Genomic DNA, 23,492 nt, shown 5'->3' with positions numbered 1-23,492 from the left:
GGAGATGAGCGACGGGACGGGAGGGCGCGCGGCGGCGGTGGCAGAGCGCGCGGGGGGTCTTCTCTCCTCGCTCGCTCGGGGCACGGCCACGGTCGGCAGGTCAAGTCTCAGTGGCGGAGCGCAGGCGGAGCCGAGCGCGACGGGGCATCTTCTCCTTTCCTTTTCTTGCTCGCTCGCCCGCCCCCTCTTCACTTTGCTCGGGAACTACCGGAAGAACAGCGAACCCACGGGAGAGAAGGAAGAAATAACACACGTGAACCAGGCACAGTGGGGTCATATAGCTAGTCACGTGAACTCACGTGAAGAACAGCACGCATGGGAAGAAGGAAACGAAGGAAACGCACCCACGTGAAGGAAATCTGAAATCTAATGGGATTCAATGGCGATGGGAAGAAGAATAGGAGAGGAGACAAGACCTGAGCACTCCAGTGATGAACAACGCCAAACTATACTGTCAGAAGCTTGGTGGATAAATTTGGCAGGTGCAGCCCCGCTCCATCCCCAACAGCAGCGTGTCAAATATACCGTTAGAAGCTTGGCGGGTAGACTTGGCAGGCGCAATCTCGCTCTAAACCCAGCAGCGCACCACACCGTACCGTCAAAATTTAGCAGGTAAACTTAGCAGGTGCAGTTCCGCTCTTGATCATGGAAGCGTACATCTACATGGCATCGCCCCAGTTCTCAATCTCTGGCTTTATTTGCTACCCCCGGCTCTTTTATAATCCAGTTTGAGGTCTCTTGCCTTCTTCTATAGTGCTTTCATCTACGAGCGTCGTTGAGCTTCGGTTGCCTTCTCTCTGAGATATGTCCTCACACTACAGTAAAAGTGTGAAAAGCCGACGCTTAAATGCCGACGCTAAGGGAAAGCGTCGGCATTTCCTGCTCCCGCGCCAACCTTTCCCGACGCTCTGTGTGAGCGTGGGAAATTTGAAGCATTGGACGACGCTTAAACGCGTCGTCGTAGACTTGAGGCTAAAACGACGCTTATAAGCGTCGCCAAGGCCCCCTTAAAACGCAGCGCCCGACCCCAAGCCCGCATTCTTGCCCTAGCTACTCCCGATATCCCTTATTTTTCTCTCCGGCGCTGCCCTTGCCTTCGTCTCCGGCGCTGCCCCCATCTCCCTCCTCTCCGACGGCTGAAAGCCACGAATCGGACTTCCTTGACGCCAACGGCCACGTTCCAGAAGGCCTACCTCCTCTCCGGCGTCGACCGACCGACCCCAACGCGCGCTCCGCCCGAGGTAGTTTCTCCTACTCCATTCTCTCCCTCCGTCTCGCTTGTTCTCCTCCTTCTCCTCCTTCCTCAACACGCTTCTTCTCCTCTTCTTTTGTATAAGCCTTGATCGAGCTTCGTCCTCGAGAATCACACCAACTATGGCAAAAATATGTTTTAAGGGGATCGGAGCAGCTCAAACTAGGTTAGTGCCTCCTTTGTAATGGAGATGAGCAACATTTGATATTAGAGACATCAATATGTGCTGTAAACGATAAGCCACCTACTAAATTTTTTCTCTGCGGAGAAGATGGATTAGGATCGACAAGATCGTGCCTACTGTCTAGACTCTTTTCAGCACTTCTGGGTCACTAATAGATTTTTGCAGTAATTTTTGCATACTCAAATTTCTGGGCTACATAATTTGGTGCATTTTGAAGAAGTAATTCTCATATTTAGTTAATCTTGTGGAATTATGCCTGACTTAAAATATGTTATTAAAATGCACTTTCAGAAATTTAGAGCCTCCATTAATTCAAATTTCTTAAAAAAAAATGTGTATATGATACAGTGTATACATATAAATATATATACATACTTACATTGTTCATACATAGATACTTATATGTGTGTATATATTCATGCATATGATGTATATTCATTGATATGCATGTATTAATAGTTTATGTAAATGCATATGCACATGCATAGATTCATGCATATGTTCAGTGAGATGTATAATATTTGTAACATATGTGCGCATGTACATGTATACATGGACTTATTTAAGTGTTCATATTATTTGCACAGACTATTTTAGGTATGAATGTTTGCATTTATGTATTGTTTTGGTCAAGAGCGAACTATGTAGGACAAAAATGATTGCTAGCTTATTAATTGACAATTTCAGCATGAGCTTTTGTCCCTTGTTATGACTTGCATTAATGTGAAGATATCATTTAAGTCTATTTTGTATCATGGATGAAACATATTGACAGCTTTGAGTTGCTCTATGTACCTTAAAGTTTGTTTGGCGTCACTCCTGTATAATGCTTTTTCTTCTACTGTTGCTGGCTCCAAGAACCTTCTTAGTCTATGATATAGTCAATTTAGACAGTAATATCTTATTGTTACATGGATATGTTTGGCAGACCCTGCCAATCTAGATTGCACAGAAGGGTATACACCTATAAGATAATCATAATAATTAAGATGATTTAATATTTATAAATGCATGTAATATGTCCGTATAATGTTACAGGTTTATGTGTGGTTTATCACTTTGATCACCAGAATATGACAACAGAACAGTTCTATCGTTAACTCAAGCAATATACAAAAGGGAAACTAGTTAAATTCTGAAATATGTGCATTTCCAATTTGATGCAATGTACAGACTATTGCATGACTTTATGTGTTCCTGTTTTGTCTAGTTTGGTCACCCATCAAGCAATGGGAAAAGTAAGAATAGTAAAAGAATTTCTTGTTCAATCTTTATTAGAATGTTGATTTAATTGTTCATATGACAACTAACGAAATTCTTTTTGTTACGAACAATAGAAGGTTTAGGTGAAGACTTGTTGCCTATATGAGATAATTGGAGATAGTTTTTTATACAAGGAATTTGTTGTAAGTGATAATGATGGCCTTTATGTTGATTCAACATGTGCTTGGAAAAAAGAGACATTGATGTTCATCCTGAGGTCTATTACTTTGTGGATACCTTTGCTCAAAATGGCTTCCAGTAATGGACTCATATAAGATTGAAAAGGATAAATTTTTCTACTGTAGAGTCTGGCCCGAGCCGGCCCGGGTTTTGATAAGCTCTCTAGACTTTCTCGAGAAGAGTAGAGAAATCCTGCGGTCCACTGAAATGACAGAAGGATATTAGGTAAGGACTTTCTTGGAAGGCGAAGATTTAACACAAGATGACTGATTTGGCCTTGAGATTTTAACATACTTCGATATATGGTGGACAATTGCCTGTAGTCCTGCCTGCAGTATCAATGACTTAGCAGCGAGGAAATTGATGTTCAATGGAGAATGCTGCTGTTGGATTACTAAGATTTACCGTCTGTAGTTTTCTATAATTGTGGGTAAAACCATCAATTACTGAGTTTCTGATGACACTTGAATCCTGTAACCAGTCCACGTCCTCAGGTAGATATCGGAAGCCATTGATACCGTTCCTCTCATTTGAACAACTGACCCCTTTTTTTTTGGCTTGAGCAAAATACAAGCGACCCTTCTATGTTGTAGGTTCCTCTGGAAATTTCCTAGCAACCATGCCAAGATTCCAAACTGATGCGCCCCTTCAGCTATTAAAGAATATCCTAAATTTCTAGTACTGCCTTGTGTTTTATGCTAGGTAATTACAGTCAAAGAGATGCGTAATTCTTTAAATTCTGGCATAGCTTCTGCTGAAGCCTGAAGGGAAGAGCTAATAAACTGTATGTGCTAATGCTTCTTTTCTATATGAAAAGAGATCGGGAGACATGAGAGAACAAGCTCTCTCATCTATGCTTTTCGGATGGGAAGCAATGTGTTTTAATAATCTAGGTTGCAGAGGCGAAACCACCACAACCACATCGATAGATCCAAAATATCATATACTGTCGGCGTTGTTATTTGTTTTATGTGACCGAAGTTTCTACCTACGAGCATCATTTAGCCCTGCACTTTGGGAAAAACAATCCCCTCGTGTCCATGAACTTGGATCCTTTTCTATAAAATTTTGCTGCTTTCAAAGGAATCTTCGGCTTTGTTTAATTTTACTGGAAGAATGCGTCATGTGATGTCTACTAGATCGGCAGCATAGGCTTTCACGAATCTCAAGGAAAGGCCGTTTCTGCTTCAATTAACCTGCTTGCCTTTTTGTATCTCTCTGCATGGTCATTGTTATTCTAATCGACAGTCGTGTGGTTGAAGATAATAGAGCTATGACAAATAGAGCTACGAGTTTTTCCTAGCTATGAGTTTTTTTTAAGAGCTACGACATTGGCATCTTAAATAGAGCATCATGAAATACGAAAATACATGCTCTTCTGAGAAGCATTATCTTCATTCCAGACAACATATTCGGACATTTAAACATATCAACAACTTGCAAGGATAAGAAATCAAACAGTAGGTGAGTTGATGTTTCTCGAACTGGTTGTTGTTGACATTCTTAAATAAATTTCATGTGTTCATGCTTGTGTTGGTACATCCACAGGGATTGTAGGTGAAGAGCCCTCTCTTTCACCCCTTTCACCGACACTGTTATCTGCAAACTTTAAGCTTGCTGAGTGGTAACCTTTCTCTTTCTCATTCTCATTCCATTCAGCTGCATAATATACTTCTTCTGTTGCATTTGGTTTCGTGCCTTAATTACATGTGGACCTTTAATTACAAGTGGACCCCATTGTGGGAAATAAATCCGCACGATGGGTAGGGTGCAGCACATGAACATTAATTACATTAATTACTTTGCATTTTACTTAATTTTGTTTATCTTTTTTTTAAAAACTGCAGTTCAATCGGTATTCTAATAGAATGGACAAAAGTTGGATAAATAAGTTAAGATCTAGTGCTGAATATTTGGATGGAGTTTAGAATTTCATTAAGTTTGCTTTTGAGAAATCTAATATGAACGGGAAGATTTTATGTCCATGTCAAAAATGTGTAAACGGTTCTGCTCTTGATCCAAAAATTGTTGAAGAACATTTGGTATGGAATGGTTTTCTAAAGGGTTATACTGATGGGTACTCCATGGAGAGTTCATACTTTCATGTAACCAACCCTCCGATCTAGAAGACACCTTCAATTTTGGATGTAGTGACACGGAACAAAATTCTGTAGAAGAAGATGATATAAGGGGCCTACTTAGAGATGCTCTTGGACATAATATCAGAACTGTAGGAGAAGATGAGCGTGCAGTTATTGATCAGTCCATGCATGTTGAGGAATCTATACATGCTGATGACACAGCTCATTATGATAACTTGGTGAAAGATTGTGATCAAGAACTGTATCCGGGTTGTAAGAATTTTACGAAGATTTCTTTTCTTCTGCATTTATTACATTTGAAATATTTGAATGGGTGGTCCAGCAAGTCTTTTACCATGCTTCTTCAATTATTAAAGGATGCATTTCCGGAAGGTGTTCACTACCGATGGATGTATCCTATTGAGAGGTGATTTTTCTAAACTCTAATATAATTATTTAATAATCAGTTTGATTTTGATATTTATTTTAAAAATTTATTGTTGAAGGTTTCTTATGCGCTTAAAAGATTATGTACGCAATCGAGCCTATCCCGAGGGCTCGATTGCTGAAGGATATATTGTTGAGGAGTGTTTGACATTTTGTTCGAGATATCTTGAAGGTGTTGAAACGGTTTTCAATCGACCTCAAAGGAATTGTGATATCATAGAGAATGCAGATGTTTACAAGTTCTCATCTGGCGGAAGAGTTTTGGGAAAAGTTGAAAGTGTTGTTCTTGACCAGAAATCGTTGGCACAGGCACATCGCTTTGTCTTACTTCATAGTGATATAATATCCGAGTCTCGCAGGTTAGTATGGTTAATTGAAATCTAAATTTACTGTCATGTCAGGAGAATGTAATATTGGTATTTAATTAAAGATAACCTTGATCGTGCAGAGAATTTTTAATAGCTCAGCGAAGTCTCAACCATAATATTCGTCCTACACCAAGGATTGAGCAACGATGGTTGGTTGAGTTATTTCCAGAATGGCTTTTCAAACAGGTTAGATGTCTAATATATTAAGCTTTTTTTTTAATTTTATAGAGAGAAATTAATCATTACTTCTATAATTCTTTTTAGGTGCCAATGATGATGGAGAGGAATTGTTCCGAGGAGTTAATAGTCATTGCTCGAGGTCCGAATAATATTGTCAACAGATATGGTGGGTTCATTAAAAATGGTTTTAAATTTCATCCTAAAAAGCGTGAGAAATTTAGAAAAATCCAAAATAGTGGGGTTATGGTTGAGGCGGATGGAAAAAATTATTATGGTGCTCTAACAGATATTTATGAGCTGGATTATTATGGAAATTTTAAGGTAGTATTATTTCGATGTGATTGGGTGGATATAAACTCACCTAGAGGTTTGAGGCAAGACATAAATGGATTCACACTTGTAAATTTTTCAAGGTTGATACATACTGGTGTGTTATTGAAAGATGATCCATTTGTTTTTTCATCTCAAGCTCGACAAGTATTTTTTGTGCAAGACTCAAAAGATAAAAATTGGTCTCTCGTTATTAAGACGAAACCTAGGGACTTGTATGATATGGGAAAAAGGTTGGAAGAGGAGGACGATGATACTTATACTCAGTGTATGCCTTATAATGTTGTGCCAACTGATGAAGTAAATGCGCCAATGAGTTTGATCAGGATGGATGTTGAATGAGAATGTAGTTTCATAATGGTGAGTACAATTTATGAAGCATACGTTGAATGAGTTATTATATTCTCTTTTATTAGTCCTTTATTTAGTATAAATTTATCATTTAAACAAATATTGATTCTTTTTTGTGCATACCAGGTAACAATATGCCCCGAGGGAGACTTCAGTTGTTTTTTCTCAAATATTTTGATGCTCCAGAAACCAGAAATATTTACACAATATTTTGCAGTGGAAGTCCTGCAGAACTTGTATGACGATTATCTAGCTTATTGTTTTCTTTGTATTGAGACAGGGGATGTAACTTGTTTAGCCACTGTTCCGGTGGACATGAAAGCAGAAGCCCACTTCATTGCAAAGGAGGATGGGGTCATTGCTGGAATTTCTTTTGCAGAGATGATTTTTAATGAGGTTGATCCATCATTAAAGGTATAACTCCTTGCTATAAATTCTCCAAGATTCAATATAATGCTCGCTAGTTTCATTCAGCAGAATTTTTCTGGATAATTTGATAGGTTGAATGGTCTCAGAAAGATGGAAACTATGTTCACAAAGGCATGCAGTTTGGCAAAGTATATGGTAAAAATTTAGATTATAACATGACTTGGTCTTTTGATTATACTCATGAGAATGCTTGTTTATTTTTCTTTTTTATTTGTTATGTTAAGGATGTGCATGCAGCATTATTGTGGCAGAAAGGGTTGCCCTCAATTTTATGCAAAGAATGAGTGGAATAGCAACACTTACCAAGGTAGCTTTCCATGTATCAACTAATATTCCATGGTCTTTTTTCCAGCCTCAATCAGAATAGCTTTACATTTTGCATGGTTCTTCATGCACATATTCATTGTGTTGTGTTGGGTTTGCTAGGGTTGTAGTGGTAAGATAGCTGAAATTATACTGCCTTTTTTTGTAAAGTCCATCTTGAATTTGTAAAGAAAACATAAACATAAATTTCCAGACCAGGTTTCCATCAATTGAGGTCACGCCTTTCATATCTAATGTGTTCAGATTTATGGCATCATTCTCATTTTTATAATTGTTATGATGTATTTTCTGGATGCAAGGCTAATGCTGGGAAGATTTTGCTGTTTGGTAATTCTCACATGACTGCAATCGAGTGATTAACATTTTATTTCAGGACTGTCTTCATGTATTCTTCTTGGGCACTTGTTCTTATTAGACTGCCATTATCTTTAGCTTCCTTGTTAAAGCTTGTTCTTATCCGGCTGCATTGGAGCAAGGAAGGCAAATCCATGCAATTCCATAAAGTTGGAATGTGTGTCAAATGCTTTTGTGGGGATTTCAGTTATGGATTTGTATGCAAGATGCAGAAATTTAGAGGATTCATACAATCTATTCAAGAGGACGGATGTAAAGTATATGGCCTCTTGGAATGCCCAGCACAGAAAACAAACAAAAGCTCTAGAGTCTGGACCTTTTCAAAAAGATGATGTTGGAGGGCATACAACCTGTTAAGATCACCTTTATTGGTGATCTTTCGGCCTTTAGCCATTCAGGGTTAATTTCTGAAACTTATGGCTATTTTGACTCTATGCGTACAGATTATGACATTGAGCTTGACATAGAGCACCATTATTGCCTGCTTACATTCTTGGCGGGTGCAGGGCTTCTTCCTGAGGAAGAAAAAGTATTGGCACGATCACTTTTAATCCTTCAGCATCCATTTGTCGGGTATTGCTTGGTGCATGTAGAATTCAGGGAAACATAAAAATTGGACAACATATGGCAACTAGGCTTCTGGATATGGAGCCACTTGACTCTTCAGTATTTGTTCTACTCTTGAATATGTATACTGCTGCCAACCAATGGGATGACTCTTCACAGGCTTCATAATTGAACAGTAAGATGGTCATCCTTTCTTGTGCATGATTCACTGGCAACATGCAAATATTTGCTGGGTAAACTTTGATTTCATTCTCTGAAACTTTAGATAATGGGAACAATTTGTATTGGGTAATCCTACTGTTTGCTCGGCCGGAAGGATTGCTCATAAACCCTGTGCTTCTTCAGATCGGGATACCTCCACAGGTAATTCTCTTTTCCCTTATGTTACTCAAATTCATTACCTGTGCTTGTAAATCTATTCTTCTCCTAGTCATGATTTAACCTAATAATTGGCCAGAGGATATATAATTATCCAATCCCAAGCTTGGTTTGCTCTTATACTCGCTATCGAACATATTTCAAGTCCAATAATCCTTTTGTGATCTCTACAAGCAAAAACAGTCAGCTACAACTTTAATGATATTTTTCTTCTTTCATCGCTTGATTCATAATTAGCTACAAATACCATGGAGCTTTAGCATAAATTATGTTTAAAAGAACAAAACATTTAGCCTCAACAGCAGGCCAGAGTTGCTATGAATTTAGAATATTAGGCTACTTTTAAACTCTCAGAATCATGGACTGCTCATCGTATCAACTTATCGAGCTTTTGCATATATTTATAACACTTTCAACTTCCTGAGCGATTAAATTTGACTCTATTATAGCAAAGTCTTGTTGCATTTGACTTCCATCTATAGTGTATCTTGCGTTATTAATACGTTTGCTTTGACTCTTGATTTGCAGATTACTACAGCAACAACCACTTTCATTGTTCTTGGTTTGCAGATTATATTTATAACTTTTGTCTTTCTTATTGACTCTATGTGAGCCATGTATAATTGATTCTCTAAGCTGCTGTTGGGAAATAAAAATGTCTTTCTTATTGTTTCTTATTGCAGCTGTTGTACCTAAAAAAAAAAAAAAAGCAGCCCAGAACTTTATTTACTGCTAGACAGGTACCTTGTGCTTTGGTTGTAGTTAATTGTTGTATTAATTCTTTATTGTTGGTCAAACAGGGTGGTACAGTGCAAGTTAGGTATTTATTGTGCTCATGTATTAATTTTAGACTCAGTCAATAAGATGAGTCAGCATCCAGTGAACATATATTAGTTAATGACTTTGAACTAACCAGCAAGAGATAAAGCCCGTAAAGCATGCATGACGCAATGCCCTCATCTTTTCAACGTTATATTCTTACAATGCCAGCGCCAAGGTTGCATCTCCCTGATTCTGTTTTATTTTTTTTCCAGCATTTTGCCTGTCCATAGAGGGGATTGTGGTCCGGAGATTCTTGATATTATCTTGAACAAGGTACCCGTCTACTTCAAAATCATGTAACAGATATTTTAGTCTTAATTTATTAGTTTTCGTATCCAACTTTTTTAAAGTTTGGTCCTTCTCAGGATGATCCTGATGGTGATTCAGACATGAACAACCAAGCAGGCTTCTTCTGTGGCTCGCCGCCTGTGCGCACTAACAACCCAGTAGTCCAAGATGCGAAGTTCGCTAAACAAACTCGAGAGTTGGCTTCTCATTTAGGAAACTTGATACATATTGTAGATTGTGTACTTAGGAATTTGCCTTGTATGTTTTTAGAATGTTTTTGAAGCACAATGTAATCAAATATGATAATATGAATGTAATCAAAGTTCTTGTTTGTGACTCATATTTTGTTATATATGTGATTCAGTGTATTTGTTTCTATTGTTTTGTAAGAATTTAATGTACACAGAGTATTTAAAAATTACTGTTACAAATTTTTTTTTTAAAAAAAAATTTAATGCCGACGCTTATAAGCGTCGGGAAATGCAACAGGAAAAGCTAATGGCACGCCTTTAACGACGCTTTTAAGCGTCGGCCTAAACCCGTTGTAACCAACCCATCTCCCCGACGCTTATAAGCGTCGGAGTATGATTGAAGAAACGACGCTTAAAAGCGTCAGGAAATGCAAGCCTTTAACGACGCTTTTAAGCGTCGGCCTAAACCCGTAGTAACCAACCCTTCTCCCCGGAGTCTGATAGAAGAAACGACGCTTAAAAGCGTCGGAAAAAGCAAGCATTTCACGACGCTTTTAAGCGTCGGAGTATGATAAACGGAACGACGCTTAAAAGCGTAGGCATAGACCAACGACGCTTTTTAAACGCGTCGGGTTAAACCCGACCCACGCCCACCTGCCCGACGTCTGAGCCACGCTTTGCGAAGCGTGGGCTGGGAATTCGCCGATGCTTATAAGCGTCGGTAGAGACAAAAAAAAGCGCCGGGAGTTATTCCTTCTTTTGTAGTGTCACTGTGGATGTTTTCACCAAAACTCATCCTCCTGGCATCTTTCGATCTCTTGTTTCCGAATTCAAGTTGGTGTCCACTTTACCACCTTGAGTTTGAGGAAGGACGTTAAAATCATATGATTGATTAGGACCTTGATTGATTTGTGATTTAATGTGCTAAACTAATTAGTCGACCTTACTAAATTTCGTCAACCTTTTAGTACTATATGAAGGCTGCTCCTGTACGTTGTAATAAATAGGCAGAAATATAATTCTCTTCTCTAATTCTTTTTTTCAACAAGATTTCCGAGATGCGACACTAATAATTTGTAGTGGTCAGGAAAATTGTCAATATTCCATCAAAAGTACTAAATATTTCTCTCCAACAAAAGCCCTTTGGTATCTGCCGTTTATTTTTTGTTTTTCTGCTTTTCTAAAGAAGTAATGAAGGAAGTAATTATACTTCCCGTGTTTTATTAAAGAATCAGAATAAGTGGGCAACCTACATTGATGCTCTAATCTTTTTTCTTCTGCATTATTGTTCTGATAAATAAAATATAGCAGCCTACTTTCTCCAATGACGTCACATAGAAATGTTTGCTTGGCCACCTACAAATGATGCCCTTCATTTTTCAGAAAATTCCTCGAGCATCAAATTAATGACTTTCCTTGGACAAAAAAGGATGGTCGTAGATCAAGGAATGCCTTTATTGTTAAGCAAAATTGGTTATAGAGAGCGCCTATCTATTGTAAGAGAAGAGAAGGAGAGCTACTGTCAGCAAAGCTAGCTACTAAAAGGCGTGAGCTAATATCTGGCCTACAACTCATTAACTACTATCCTCAAGGTAGGAGTTTTACGACACTTCCTTACTCATCTGCATTAGAGTATTCTAGAGAAAAGGCGAAATAAATCTCTATTCATTGAGTAATAAATTTATAACTTGCAATCACTTTACTTATGATTAAATCAGTGGCTGTCTAGAGCAATTGCTCTTGAGCAAGTATAGATGCCACTATCTTCCATTAAGTATTTTTTTATTACTGGTACTTTATTATAAATGCTGCTATAAATTTGTAATCCAGGATATACAATTTGAAGTGTTGAACTACTATTATGGCATTTAATTAATATGCTAGTAAATAATTTTATAATTTATGCAATGTTGAAAGATTGCCGCTAAACCTTAAATTGTTATAATACAAGTTGTAGCTTGGTGAATTAAGTTGGCAAATCATCGGGCCTTCATCCAAAAATAAAGTACTCTCCTCCAGCCCCTTTTCTTTCTCGTTGTACCCCTTCCGGCTGTCGGAAAGAGGCCGACTTTGCTGCCATCTAGGACCCCTTAGAGCATAGGGCTGCCGGTTGGGGAGTTAGCCATAGTTCATGTCGAGTGTGATCAGTTCTTTGATGGTCTTCCACCTCTTCTTCTCTTCTTTGCACCAGTCGACCACCATCGCCGGTGGTGCTGCTAGCTGCTGAAGGCCGCCGTCGCTAGAGCTTGACCACATTGGGCCGCCACCCCCGCTGATCCGAGAAGAAGAGGGTGAGATCGAGCTCTCCCCTATTTGGAAAAAGAAGAAGAGAGCCCTCTCTCTCTTCTTTCTCTCTCCTCTCATCTCTCTCTATCTCTCTTGGTTCTTAGTTTCTCTCTCTACGGAATTTTCTCTTCCTACTGAACTTTCTCTCTCTATCTAAACTTTCTCTCTCTACCTGGATTGTTTATATCTCTTATTTTTCTCTCTTTGCGTGGTTCTATGGACCCAGCAAAAGGGTCCTATATGTTTTTATTGCATACCCAGATTAACTTCAGTAAAGAGCTCTGGACTAGTGTCGCTGCACCCATCCATGGTGCTAGCTTTACTTCGACCATCGCCAAGCACCATTGGACTCTATCAGCATTAGTATCTATTGTGTTACCTATACATGGTCTGATTCATGTTTCGTAATTTGATTGGCTTCATTGGCCAGAGCGAGCCATCCTAAATCGTCAGATACTGCTACCTAGTCGACCCTAGCTATCCTGCACCCAACTGTTGTCAGCCATCAATAGACCCATAATTGATAACTCCTAATTCATTATCTTGATTGGATTTGCGTTTCTTGATCAGATGGATTGAGTTACACTGTATTGACTGATTCAAATAACTGGGCATTGTCACCTAGGTGGCCTTGACAATCTTTCTATGTAAATTTATTTTCATAGTCGACCCTAGTTTTGTATGCGGCTACAATCATCTAGGCAGAAATAGGCCCAATAAGATCTTATACTCTAGTTTCTCTCTCTTCTTGTTGGTACTTTCTCTCTCTAGGTCGATCTAGGAAGATCATTGTTTGTGAGAGCTGTCGGATAGTCTTGGGTTGCTACATGATGGTGGACCCCTTTAGTGGATCAGTAGAGGAGGCTGGATTATTGGAGATAATTTTAGATGTTGATTTGGTTCTGTAGAAGAACAATTTTTTGGACAAGAGGACTAGGTTATTGGCAAGCAGGAGCTCACTAACTCAAATTCAAGGTTTTGCAATTTAATTTAGATAATCTTTTACTAGATCTAAATCCAAATCCAGATACAGTTACCAGATTTTCTATCCTAATTAGATCTAATTTGGTTATGAAGAGAGAGAACTACAAAGAACACTAAGAGAAAAAGTGGAAGAAAACTCCATGAAAAATTAAATCTGTTACAAATGATATCCTGGGTTACTTCATATGGATAATCCTTGCAAAATTTCATCAGAAATAGGAAACTCAATAAAAATAAAAGGAAATACGTACACTAGGACTATTGAACTAAAAAAATAAGAAAATTAGGTGAAAACTATTACCATCTCTTTTAGAAAATTCACTGAGTTCTAAGGCCACAAACTTACCGGCTCCTATAAAGCTCGGCATGGTCCAATTGATCATAGTACTTCTAGTTGTATCTGCACTCTTCAAATTAACCTCCAAAGTATACGGATTGATTTACCTCCCAAGGGGACCAGACTTCCCTCATAAGCATGAACAACACGCAGATCATGGACCTTCTCATTGGTGACTTTTCTTGGGCTTTCCTTGTTGCTCCTAAGACTAAGATAGTAAAAATTACAATTCATGTGCCCTACCAAAAGCTCGCCCTGATGGATCAAGATGGGTGTGATCTTTAACCCAATGAATTGATGATGCAGATCTACACGATGTCTATGTATCCAGCTGACATGGTTGGCAGCATCCTCTAACATCCATATATCCAGTATTTCCTGAGGGATGGATGAGCGAATCACCAAACAAATGCCGCCTTCAAGCTCAACTAATTTGGGTCGATGTTCATCCACACTGATTGAATCATGGTAGAGGATCACGGTTGAGAACTTCTCATCTTTCAGATCGAACAATCCAATTTTTTGGTGAATCTGATTCAGAATATATACGACTCCATTTGCACTGATACCATCACTAAGTATCTTTTTTGCTTGATACCACTCATAACCAGAAAGGAAGTCCTCACTACAAGTAGACCAGTTTTTGTCGCCATGGTAAATCCGGCTCCGCCTCCGGATGCCGGTGCCGAGTGTGAGAACCTCATAAAAAACATCCGCCACAGAGTGCCTCCCTGAATCTAGAAATCGGACTAGCTTGTATTCCTTGGTCAGCGGATGAAATCCAAGATAGCACTTCTGGAAGTGATAAAATCTTTCCACAGGCTCGCTATCCTGGTGAACAGGAAGCCCTTCACCAGTCATTGGATTGACTAAAGACTGCATCGCCAAAATAATTGTAGATACAGACCAAGCCATTGCAAGGAGGGGTCATGAAGTACGGCGGACAAAGGCGTTCTATGTCTGCCCCGCTAACGAGCAGTCTATAACATCTTCCATCTATTAATCCCAGACATGATATCTTAGCTATAGTTGTCATCGTTTCGTCTAGGATGATGATGGAGAAACCAACTTGATCATGTCACACCCATTGAGATATGGCGAGGAGATGCGGGGTACCGCCAGAAATTTTTCGAAGATGGGCACGATCGACGTGCAAATCTACGAAGGCGGGATCGTACGTGAGTTCGTACCAGATCTTGCACGCCGGTCGGAATCTCAGGAGAGACCTTGCGGGGGTTCTCGACAAGATTTCTCTCTGCATGTCAGCTGGAAGTATGCATCTCTTCTCCTCTTCCTTCTTTTCAGCAAGATGACCATCTCCTCCTTCACCTATCATTGGCTTGGAGGACGACGCCATTTTCATCACCTCTGTAGTCTCCATAATCAAATTGGTTAGCTAGGAGAATTAAGATAGGAGGAGATGATAAGATCCTCTATGGGAGAAAGAGGGAAGAGCACTAGGGCCACAACCTTAACTGGGAAAAATGGGGAATGTTGGACTGTGCAGACCCTATTTGTCTTTGGACCATTAAATAAAAATCTCGAGAGAGAAGTGGTAGGTTCCTTAGCGACTGAAGGTTGTATTTTCTCATATTACATTTCACTGGATCGAAAATTGGAGCACAGCGGATGGTTTCTTAGTAACTAAGCGACCCAAATCCAGAAAATCCTTACGGATGCATTAATAACTTTACCAATGGAAGAGATTTATACCCTCCACATATAGCAACAGGATTCACTGCAGTGCTATTTTTGCACCGCAGAGTGCCATCATATATAGTTGCTATATCATCCATCTCAAAGATATGAGGCTCTTCTTTAACTCTTGATGTGTAGTGCATTGCACTAGAAAGTGCATGGATATCTTTTAGGACAAATGCAAACCATCCGTCTTCGAGATGGATGATGTGGCGGCTATCCATAGAGGTACAGAATTTCATGGTGCAAAAGTCGCACCACACAAGATCCGAAATCTTGCATATAAGTTTATATCTTAGATTATATCTAATGGTAATACATATTTATGTATATATACCATATTATAAATATGAGAGGAATTTACAAAACAAATTTAGCAGTCACTAAAGATTTAAATTTAGATCTAGGGGACAAGTTCTTAGATTAATTAGATCTAGTGGTAATCTACAATATGAAGCTTTCTATCTTTTTTTTCCCCTACTTTCTTACGGCACACTACTAAAATGTTTGTGGTATGTGCCGAAGATTGCATATGGATCCTAAATGACTATGCATCTACTAAAGTTTGTTGAAAGGAAATAATTTACAAGTATTGTTGATTAGTGGATTTCAAATTAAAATGTGTAGAGTTAGGGGAAACATAATAATATCAAAAGTCATTGCAGAGAATGAAAAGAAACATCATGGCATCCAATCAAAATTAACCAAAGGCATAACCGTTTTCCAGGGCTACCAATTTCCAAAAAAAAAAGGTTTCATTACCATCTTTCATTTCATGAAGTAGTAGCAGTAGTACTGTTGCTAGGGATATAAAAATTTATAAAAATTATTGGAGAGCTTGTATGAAAATTTATAAAAATTATTGGAGCACATAGAAATTATTAATATTTTAAAATATTGTTAGCAACGAAGTTTTGAAATATCATAAATAATATTTTTTTCATTTTTATCAAAGAGAAAAGGATCCACCTTTTATAAAAAATCATAATTAAAATATGAAATATCACAATATATGAAATGGCTATTTAGTGATTTGAATATATTTGAATAAGTAGAACAAATCACCAATATAAAGTATCTCTCTCCCACCATGATCGTCTCTTTTGCAATCTCCTTTGGAGCATTTATTCCTTTGATATATCGGCCTCATGGTTAGGCTTCAATATAGAATCAAATGGACTCTTGGCTCATTGATCAATCACCACAAAACTATGGATTTAGAATCACCAAAGGCAACCCAAACAAAGTTAGGAACTTTTCATAATTCTTCACGCGAAACAACTCGCTGATGTTCATAGTAATCTTCATGCTGTGAACATTTGAAATTCGTAAATTCCTCTACATCTAAAAAGTTGAAACTAATTGTTCAACAATTTCCTCATGCCACATCAATTAAGGTAAACTTTGAAGTTTCATCCAGACATGATATTTTAGATGAACAAGAACACCACCAATGTGAAGATTCTAGAAATACATGTAGTAGCTTGGTAGATAGGTGCCTGCCATTTAGGTGAGAGTTCATTGCTTCGAATCCTAGGTTAATGGCAAGCAGGAGCTCACTAGTTCAAATTCAAGGTTTTGTAATTTAATTTAGATAATCTTTTACTGGATCTAAATCTGAATCCAGATACATTTACCAAATTTTCTATCCGAATTTGATCCAATTTGGATATGAAAGCACAAGCAATCGAATTCTATCAAACTTGTTCTCAACCGTATAATATGGTAACTGCGTCCACATGATGTGGAGAGAGAACTACAAAGAACACTAAGAGGAAAAATGGAAGAAAACTCCACGAAAAATTAAATCTGTTACAAATAATATCCTGGGTTGCTTTATATGGATAATCCTTGCAAAATTTCATCAAAAATAGGAAACTCAATCAAAATAAAAGGAACTACACTAGGACGATTGAACTAAAAAAAAAAAAAAAATTAGGTAAAAACTATTACCATCTCTTTTAGAAAATTCACTGAGTTCTTTGGCTACAAACTTATGGGCTCCGATAAAGCGCGGCATGCTTAAGTTGATCATCATATGAACGGAGTGATTTACCTCCAAAAGAGACCAGACTTCCCTCGTAAGCATGCACAACACGCAGATCCTGGAGCTGCTCATTGTTGACTTTTCTTGGGCTTTCCGTGTTGCTCCTAAGACTAAGATAGTGAAAATTACAATTCATGCGTCTAAGATGGTAAAAATCATGATTCATGTGCCCTACCAAAAGCTCGCCCTGATGGATCAAGATGGGTATGATCTTTGACCCAATTAATTGATGATGCAGAGCTACACGACATCTATGTATCCAGCGGACATGGTCGGCAGCATCCTCTAACATCCATATATCCAGTATTTCCTGAGGGATGGATGAGCGAACCACCAAACAAATGCCGCCTTCGAGCTCTACTAGTTTGGGTCGATGTTCATCCACGCTGATTGAATCATGGTAGGGGATCGCGGTTGAGAACTTCTCTTCTTTCAGATCGAACAATCCAATTTTTCGGTGAATCTGATTCAGAATATACACGACTCCATTTGCACTGATACCATCACCAAGTATCTTTTTTGTTTGATGCCACTCATAACCAGAAAGGAAGTCCTCACTACAAGCAGACAAGTTTTTGTCACCATGGTAAATCCGCCTCCGCCTCCAGATGCCGGTGCCGAGTGTGAGAACCTCATAAAAAACCTCCGCCATAGAATCCCTCCCTGAATCTAGAAATCGGACTAGCTTGTATTCCTTGGTCACCGGATGAAATCCAAGATAGCACTTCTGGAAGCAATAATTGCTTTCCACAGGCTCGCTATGCTGTCGAAGAGGAAGCCCTTCACCAGTCATTGGATTGACTAAGAGTGCATCGCCAAAATAATTGTAGATACAGACCAAGCCATTGCAAGGACGTGTCATGCGGTATGGTGGAGTAGATCGTGCAAATCTGTTCCTTCTAAAGTACAGTCTCAAACATCTTTCATCTATTAATCCCGGACATGATATCTTAGTTATAGGTGTCATCGTTTCGTCTAGTATGATGATGGAGAAACCAAAATGACCACCTCCTATCCGTTGAGATATGGCGAGGAGATGCGGGGTATCACCAGAAATTTTTCAAAGATGGGCACGCTCGACGTGCAAATCTATGAAGGCGGGATCGTACGTGAGTTCGTACCAGATCTTGCATGCCGGTCGGAATCTCAGGAGAGACCTTGCGGGGGTTCTCGACAGGATTTCTCTCTGCATGTCGGCTGGAAGTATGCGTCTCTTCTCCTCTTCCTTCTTTTCAGCAAGATGGCCATCTCCTCCTTCACCTATCATTGGCTTGGAGGACGACGCCATTTTCATCACCTCTGTAGTCTCCATGATCAAATTTGTTAGCTAGGAGAATTAAGATAGGAGGAGAGGATAAGATCCTCTACGGGAGAAAGAGGGGAGAGCACTAGGGCCACAACCTTAACTGGGAAAAATGGTGAATGCTGGACTGTGCAGACCCTATTTGTCTTTGGACCATTAAATAAAAATCTCGAGAGAGAGAAGTACGTGGTAGGTTCCTTAGCGACTAGGGGTTGTATTTCTCATATTACATTTCACTGGATCGAAAATTGGAGCACAGCGGATGGTTTCTTAGTAACTAAGCGACTCAAATCTAGAAAATCCTTATGGATGCATTAATAACTTTACTAATGGAAGAGATTTATACCCTCGATTTATAGAATCAGGATTCATTGCAGTGCTATTTTTGCACCGTAGAGTGCCATCATACATAGTTGCTATATCATCCGTCAAGAAGATATGAGGCTCTTGTTTAACTCTTGATGTGCTGTGTATTACACTAGAAAGTGCATGGATATCTTTTAGGACAAATGCGAGCCATCCGTCTTCGAGATAGATGATGTGGCAGCTATCCATAGAGGCACAGAATTCCATGGTATGAAAATCGCACTGCACGAGATCCAAAATCATGCATATACGTTTAAATCTTAGATTATATCTAATGGCAATACATATTTCTGCATATATACTATATTATAAATATGGGAGGAATTTACAAAATAAATTTAGTAGCCACTAAAGGATATATTAATGCATAATATATTATACTCTAATTCTAGTGGTTGTATAAATATGAAAGAGCGGTATAATTAGCTTCCATTCTCTTTGATAGGATTGTTGGCGACGATGCTCACATTTTGTTCTATTGATGCTTCTTGAGGGAAGCTAATAGTGCAACTAATTAAGTGGTGTCCTATATAGCTGATCACATCGTATCTATGTTATAAGACTCTACTACATATCTTCCTTTTTTATTGTTTAATATTTTGTTTGTTGATTCTCACACAATGTATTTGCACTCGTTTGTTAAATTTATCTATTTTACCAAAAAAAGGGTAGTGCACTGGTGTCATACTATAAAAAGAAAGCTAAGCTATTGCCGCTTCTACCAAAAATGATAAAAGCAAATAAAACCATTTGGTTTTTATCAAAAAAAACATTTGGTTCCACCCTTATTTATTTCCAAATAAGTTTCGATCCTAATATATCCTTTTAAAGTCAAAACTAAATGTTTTTTTAGGGTATCTACATATTGTTTCTAGTATTTTAGCGTGGCTTTCTTAGCGTAAAAAATTATTTGTAGGTTCCTAACATAATGTTTAATTAGTTTCGAGTACCAAAATTCATTCAATCTAAATTGTTTTTGCGTGCCTGAGGATTTGGTTCATAAGTAGTTCTGAGTTTGACCTAACAAATGAGCTGAATTTGGTTTGGACTATCATGGTCTCCTCATACCGATCAACTTTTGGGTTCAAATAAAATATATGGCTAGAACTACTAGGAAATTCTTAAGCCAAGCATATGTTTTCCTCCAAAAAAAAGAAAAAGAACAAGCATATGACATATTCTATTGGCCATTTCACTCAAAAAAGACATTCTATTGGCCATGCAAAAAAGACATAATATTCAAGGGCTCGGGGCGTGACAGATTTGGTGCCGAGCCCGAGGCGCGGCAGACGCCGCACACCCACACGGCGGGCTGCACAGGCGTGCAAGGCATCGGATCATATCAAAGCAGATACAAATATTCAAAACTGACATAATTATTTAAATTGTTCAAAAGCAGTTTTACAGAGTTCCAAAATAACGTTTGCCAACAAAATTCAAATGTCCAAACTAAATTAATTAAAATGCCAAAAACTGAAAATTCATCGAAAATCTAACGCACTCCCCAATCCCGTGCGATCAGCTTCTGGATCTGAAAATTAGAGAAAATAAAATAATGAGCTACACTAGCCCAGTAAGCAACAAAATACCCCAAAGTGGGGTCAGAACATATCAGATCAAATGCAGGATAATATCTGGAATAAATCATAAGTAACATCATTTGTTGTTTTCAAAACTTATTATCATTTTTCGGAAAACATAATATCAGAATCTCAACATAATGGGCTACGGCCACGTAACCCAGTGGCATGGATTGTACAAGGTGCCAAACACCACTATTATTAAGCACCGGTGGTACGGTGTCCAAATACCACTATTCTAATCACTGGTGGTACGGTATCGAAACCGGTTCCTCACAGATTACAAGTCGACAGGGCCAACGTATAATCCCCATTGGCGGGGCCAGAACAGGACAGAACAGATCATAGCCATGCTGAGAATGCATATATACAGAAAAATAGATTTCATAAATTATCCAGTTATATTTTGCGGATTTCAGAGCATATAACAAAATTTTCAAATAAAATTTAACATGCCTGACCCATTTTACTGAATACAAAATATATGTCAAAACATAATCAGTTTATCAAAAAATTTAGAAATCACACTTGAAGTATTAAGTTACTTACCTCTTCTCGCTTGATTCCTACTTCAGATAGACGGATCAGGTTCACCTGTTTAAATTTAATTAATTCCTTATTAATTTCAGAGCTAAGCAAAATCCAAAAATAATACTATTGGTCACGGCCCAACAGAGTCCAGAGTTGGCCCATAATAAGCATGGCCCGATAGGGCCCATATCGGACACGGCCCAATGGGCCCGTATAGACTCGGCTAAATAGGGCCCCCAATGTTGGCTTCTAATTGTACCTGTATACAATAAAATTTATTGCAGGGACTAATACTTAATTATAGGGTACTGTTCTATAATAAAACTTGAGTGAGGGGACTAAATAAATATTGTTGGGGACCTTTACGTAATAAGTCTTTCCTATAGGGATCAAATACAAAATACAGAAGATCCTTTTTGTGAAATAATATACTGTTAAGGGCTTATCTGCAAAATTTCATTTAGTGGCCAAATGGGTTCGGGTTTCGGGTTTCGGGTTTGGGTTCGGATTCGGATTTCGGGCTCAGATCTGAACTGGGTTTCAGTTTCGGATTTTTTTTTTTTTAACCGGGCCCATGTTGGGCCCACAGTGAACCAGACCCACTGTGAACAGGCCCGGTTCACAAAAGCAGGTTTAAGAAGACAAAGTATTGATACCATGATTCAATATGCCACAAAGCTTTTAACTTAAACTTATAAATCATAAGATGAGAGCAATTAATGCATGGTTTATTCAGATACTTAACAAATTAGACCATCTTGGGTCAACAATCAACTAACCCGAGCCATGATACGTTCAAATTATCATTATTATTATTATTCTCTTAGCATACCTAAAAATAGCAAAGTCTATCCAAGAAATAACATAATCATATCAAGATTGACCTGAGAATCAATAGTATTCACCTTCGCTTATTAACAAAATCTTTCATTATTGAACAACATAGTCTTTCATCATAACATGTTACCAAAACACAGTCAATATTTTTAACCCGTTTAAATTGATTTAGTCCATCATACTTTCGCTACGCATCTCTGATTAATATTTTCCAAAATTTCTTAATGATCCCAGAGCATCAATATATTTTTTTTTTATCCAAGTAAAATTCTATCCTTGCTTCCCAAGTACACTAGGTCATGATTAACCCTTGAGATAGTTGTCGTATTTGTACCATCATATAATTATCAAATTAGCAGGCAAGTCTCTACCTACTATCTGAACTGGACAAGTCTTGCAGACCTGATTACTAATCATCCTACTCCCAGCAGGAGTGCTAACATGCATATCATACTCAAACAGCATGCAAGGTAGGTCATATTTTCGCACAAATATCGATGACACAATGAATGTGTATCACCAGAATCAATTAGTATATAAGCATAAACAGAAGCAACCGGTAGTGTACCTGACACCACAGTATTGGATGCCTGAGCATCGTGCTGAGTCAGTGCATAAATACGACCTTGTGTGTACGGTCTCCCTCCTATCTTCTGCTTAGAAGAAGAAGGCTGAGCTGACTGAGCCGGAGTAGGAGAAGCTTGCACTTGCTGGGTTCTTGTAGTTTGAGGCCTCTGAACTGATTGAGAGTCTTGCTGATTATAAGGGCACTCCTTTATCCTATGACCCTGTTGGCCACATTTGAAACAAGCGCCGGACAACCGTCTACAAAGTTCTGTCTTATGGGCGCCTCCACATGCTTCACATTTAAGCTTCTCTTGTTGAATAGTCTCTCCATAAGATCTCTGCTTTTCTGATTGCCCGGATCTATTACGAAATTTTGCTGTCGTGCCAGAATTCTGTCCACTATGAGTATCATCATCTCTGCTCCTCTTCTTTTGTATTCTATCTTTTGAATCTTGTGTTTCCTTCCAGATAATTTCCATATTCTTGGCCCTGTCTACCAGGTCATCGTAGTTTGTTGAGTGCACTACGGCCAAACCCCGACGTAAGTGAGGCTTCAATCCTTCTTCAAATCTCCTCATCCGGGACTCTGCATCTATGATGAGGGTGGGAGCAAAATGAGCTAACCTGTCAAACTCTGCCTCATACTCATCCACAGTCATAGTTCCTTGAGACAGATTTAGAAATTCTCTCTCTAGCTCCCTAAGGCGACTTGAAGGGAAATACTTGGAGTAGAAGGCTGTGCGAAACCTCTGCCAGGTAAGTGCCTCCTGCTCGGATGCCAATGTGCGCTCCACAGACATCCACCAATGATGAGCTCGGTCCCGAAGCATATAGATGGCAAATCTGATCTTCTCTTCATCAGTGCACTCCATTGCTCTGAAGGCTTTCTCCATTTCATCTATCCAGGCTTCGGCCTCTTGAGGACTAGTGGTGCCTTTAAAAGCCGAAGGAGCCATTCTCTTGAATT

General features: G+C 38.7%; 2 long non-coding RNA genes across 5 annotated transcripts; both read left to right on the top strand.

Moving 5' to 3' along the window:
- The first annotated feature begins 5,355 nt into the window (after window positions 1-5,355).
- Window positions 5,356-7,836, top strand: LOC120108421 (uncharacterized). 2 transcript variants are annotated; one of them, XR_016399421.1, is made up of 5 exons: window positions 5,356-5,387; window positions 5,467-6,645; window positions 6,763-7,050; window positions 7,137-7,200; window positions 7,290-7,836. It is a non-coding gene; the product is annotated as an uncharacterized LOC120108421 (long non-coding RNA). The 2 variants fall into 2 exon arrangements; XR_016399420.1 differs by having other exon boundaries at window positions 5,362-5,961; window positions 6,040-6,645.
- Window positions 7,837-7,854: 18 nt separating this feature from the next.
- Window positions 7,855-9,951, top strand: LOC149768337 (uncharacterized). Of its 3 annotated transcripts, none has more exons than XR_016399417.1 (5): window positions 7,855-8,142; window positions 8,250-8,485; window positions 8,576-9,428; window positions 9,723-9,783; window positions 9,876-9,951. It is a non-coding gene; the product is annotated as an uncharacterized LOC149768337 (long non-coding RNA). The 3 variants fall into 3 exon arrangements; XR_016399419.1 differs by having other exon boundaries at window positions 8,576-8,673; window positions 9,876-9,937; XR_016399418.1 differs by lacking the exons at window positions 9,723-9,783; window positions 9,876-9,951 and having other exon boundaries at window positions 8,576-8,673; window positions 9,217-9,307.
- Window positions 9,952-23,492: the final 13,541 nt, after the last annotated feature.

Source organism: Phoenix dactylifera, chromosome 2, assembly GCF_051530095.1.
Source record: "Phoenix dactylifera cultivar Ajwa chromosome 2, Ajwa_hap1_PhDact_Kaust_v1.1, whole genome shotgun sequence".
NCBI classification, from domain to species: domain Eukaryota; kingdom Viridiplantae; phylum Streptophyta; class Magnoliopsida; order Arecales; family Arecaceae; genus Phoenix; species Phoenix dactylifera.
This window is presented reverse-complemented; position numbering and strand designations above follow the sequence as displayed.